We start from the raw sequence: 4017 nt of genomic DNA, 5'->3' as shown, positions 1-4017 counted from the left end.
GCAATATCATCATCCTTCTTCTTCATAAGGGCCCTCACACCCTTAGGATCCTTAGGATCATGTCCTAAGTCCACAATAATTTCCTCCAATGTTTTGATTCTGTTGTCTTTGGCTGTGGAGGACATTCTCTCTAAATCAAGCTGAGTATTAGTGTTCCTCAGGGATTCCTTTAACTCATGGGCCATTGTGGCCTTGTCTACCAATGTGGCATAGACCATTTCCCCTGTTTGCTTATGCAGTTCTATTTGATCCATGGGGTGAATGTCTTTTGCCATAACCTCCAACTTTGTTCTGACATAATTTGCAGCTGAGTGAGGCTGTTGTACTTTGGGTTTAAAATGGCTGAGGATCATCTTTTCCTCTTTGATGTCATATGCTGCCATCAGCCTTTCTTGTTTGGCTGGTGTTGCCTTGAGAAATTGGTCATATAACTGCACTCTTAGCAGCTCATTTTGTGCTTTAATTTCTTTAAAGGTGGCCTTGGTGCTAGATGGCTTCTTGCTTTGCTGAGTGGAGGAGGACACCTCCATGCCATGTTGTCTTTCCTGCTCTTGCTGAAAAGAGCTTGTGGCTGTTTGTTGACTGTTTTCCTTAGCTTTCCTTGGGCTTCCAAGGATTTCTTCACTAATTTCTTCCACAAATAGAGAATCAACCTTTTGCCTTTTGGCTTCGGGTTGCTCGGTAGATCCACTAGCAGGTGTGGACTCCTCTCGGTCTCGTTTTCTGCCTCTTTCCTCATGTGCAGGAGTCTGCAAGGCAAGCACTGGTTGTGCCTCTGTTTGTTGTGGAGGAGTCGGTTCTTGTTGTTGCCCTATTGAAGAGGCAGGCTGCTCTATGACCACTTCTTTTTCTGCACCCATTATCCCCTTGCCCTTTGTTGTACCTGTTGCTGATGTAGATGGCCCCTAGGCGGCGGGTGTGGTTGCAGCAGTGGATGTACCTTCTCCGATTTGATGTGGTAGCTTGAATGTTACCTGCTGCACAGAATCCAAGTCAAGAGTTTTTTCTAAATCCTTGACATTTTTCTCCATTATTTCCTCTGGAGTTAATTCCTCAACTAATGTACCTTGAAACCATTCATCTTGGTTGGCATATTGCTCAATTTGTGGATATTTACAGTGGTCATAACCTAGCAGCCTATACTTAACTCTTCTGGCACTGATAAAGCCCTCTGGGTCATAAGGGACCCACCAGAAGCTCCTCTTTAGCTTATATTTGTCCCTGAGGATTTGATCAGCATCTTGCCAACCTTCTTTCTTGTTCATGATGAAGGGGCCTAGATGGTCTTTGAATTTGAGGTGAGCCTTCCTTTTGGCACTATGAAAGTGGGTGAGGTCAAAACTAATGAGTTGCCTATAGTATTCCAAGGCAAACAATCTCATTGGTACATACCTTGGAAGCTTGTAAGGACAGAGCTCACAACCATAAATTTTGATGATAGTATGGTTTTGATATAGGTACCAATCACCTATTTTATAGCTCTTGGACAGCTGCAAGGTCTTCTGAATCTCAAATGACAGTCTGGGAGGAGGGGATATCGTTAAGAGGCAAGAGACTGGGTAAACAAATTGGTCGACAAACTCACAGTAAGAATATGGAGAGTCTTGAACTTTGTGGAAAACTGATGACTAGAAGATGACAAACCTCTTTTCACCCCTAAAATCCAATTTCTTGATGGGGCATTGGAAGATTTCAGACTGGTAATACATGAATAAGTGGTAGATATATGATGAATATTTAAATACTCCCTCCCTATCCACTTTCAATAGCTGGTCATGTATTTTATTGGCTATAAACTTGGCAAAGTTATACTTGTAAGCAGGGGGTTGGCCTGGACTATATGCAGCTAATAATACCAACACTGTTTCATCAATGTGCTCACTGGTTTTGAAGCCCAGCACATAAGAGATCATATCAACTAGGAGCTTGCCTACCTCATTGAAATGGACATATAAGAAAGGAGGTGGGCCTGTAGGCTGGCGGTCTGCCCTCATGAATGTCTTGGTGATCTTTTCAATGTCAACACTGGAGAGTTTGGAGCCTGCATCCAGCAAATAGTTCATGGAGAAGGGAAACAACAACTGAGTCTGTTTGAAATTGAGCAGTTGGTTGATGGAGTCGGGATTAATTTGGAAAAGTATGCTCCCAGATGGAGACTTAACAATTCTCTGAGTTGGATTATAGTTCTCAACACATAAGCGGATGATCTCCAGAAAAATATTAACAGATGGGAGGAAATAATAAGGCAGATTGGACTCCCATATACCATATGTGTCATTGTTGCTTAGATAGTTGTTTCTCAATTGGCAGAAGGTCTGCAAGTGGTTTCTGTCACCAACAAGATCTTGGATAAGGTAATCTCTATCAGCAAGAGGCATGGCTTCAAGCTCCTTGTTTGGTGGATTCATAGGAGTGACACTAAGAGCTTATGGTGTAGCCATTATAGAACTTTCAGGTGTTATCTTTAGAATGAAGTTTTTGAGTATAACAGGCTAAAGATGATAGTTTATGAGGATTTGAAGAGGAGTGGCAGAATGAGTCTAGCTGAAGCCAAAGTTGTTAAATTGAAAAGGACAATTTGCAAAGTTTGACTTGAGCTTTGGTTTCCTCTGGTGAACTCTCAGAATTTAGAGACAGTGAGGGCAAATGCAGAGGAGAAAATGATTGTAGCTTAATGCTCTGAGAGCTTGAACCGAAACACAGCAAAAATGTCGGGCCAATGTGAAACTTATTTTGAAAATTCAAGCCCGAAAATGGATTCTAGCTATGAACAGTCTGTGGTTCTTTTAAACAAGGGGTGCATTAGATAATTTAAGCCGATTATTTACAGGACAACACCATTAATTTAGGAGTTTTGTAGGCAATTAAGCGGAATTATTGCAGAGAACGGGAAGAACATGGGCAAACAGGTTGAATTTGGCAAATACCTGAATTAGCTAGTGCCGAGGGTGGTCGAGTTGATTGGAGGACGAAGACTGACGTCGAATTTGCAGGTGGCGGCATCCAAGGTGATGAAATTTGAAATCTGGAGGCCGTTTGGGGTGAACAGCAGAACAGCGCAGCCGCAATTTTGCAATGAAAATGACCGAAAATGGTCACTTTCAGCGTTTTTAATGACAAATTTGGCGCATACGCGCTTTTGGCGCTTTCCCGTGATGACGTCAGCATGATGTCATCAGCGGGCCCCGGGTACGGATGGGTGATGTGGATGCTGACTGGGATGATGACGAGGCGGGACACGGTGGCACAGCATGGGTGCGGGAGGACAGCGTGGCGGGCGACGTGGGGCAGCGGCGGGGGCCCGGGCATGACGTCATGGTGACGGGAGCGCTGACGTAATGGGCGGTGGACGGTTTCTGGATGGCGGTTTCCGGTTTCCCCGCACCGCCTTTGGGCAGAAGCGGTTTTGGGGGGGAGGCCTCCGAACACCCCGGGCTGTCGACACGTGGCGAGGGTACGGCGGCAAAACCGCCCATCCCCCGTACGTTAAAGCCTAGCATGTTGGCGGCTCAAAGCACCCACCCACCGTCGGATCGGGCACGGTGGGAGATCGACGGCTGGCGGGGCCTCCGATGCAGCGTGCAGGTTTCGGAGCGGGACCCGCCCGTTATTTTAAATAATATTTTGTGGCACGGGTTGAAACTTTAGTTCGGGTGGGTTTTTAGGGGTCGGATTAATGAGGGTCAATGTGACACAAGGTTTAATAAAAGATATTTAAACCTTTTATCATTTAAACATTGGGGTTTAACTGCGGGGGCAATTTTTGCAAGGGTTTAGGTGGGTGAGGGTTTAGGCATACGCTATTAGTCTCAACTAGGGGTTAGACTAATTCCGGGGTAAGGATGCAGAAGGGTTAACTATAGCCCCAAATGGACTAATGTCTCCCATAACCATGTTACTTAGCTATAATGCTAAGGGGGGGGATATTTAATATGTTTTTTGGGAATTTTATATAGTTTTTTGTAAAAAATAGGTGTGGGGATGTGATTAAGGAGCTATATAATAGGGTTAGGAGTT

This window comes from Pinus tabuliformis, chromosome Q, assembly GCF_031772625.1.
Source record: "Pinus tabuliformis cultivar Carrire ecotype Pingquan chromosome Q, CPIR1, whole genome shotgun sequence".
NCBI lineage: Eukaryota > Viridiplantae > Streptophyta > Pinopsida > Pinales > Pinaceae > Pinus > Pinus tabuliformis.
This window is presented reverse-complemented; position numbering follows the sequence as displayed.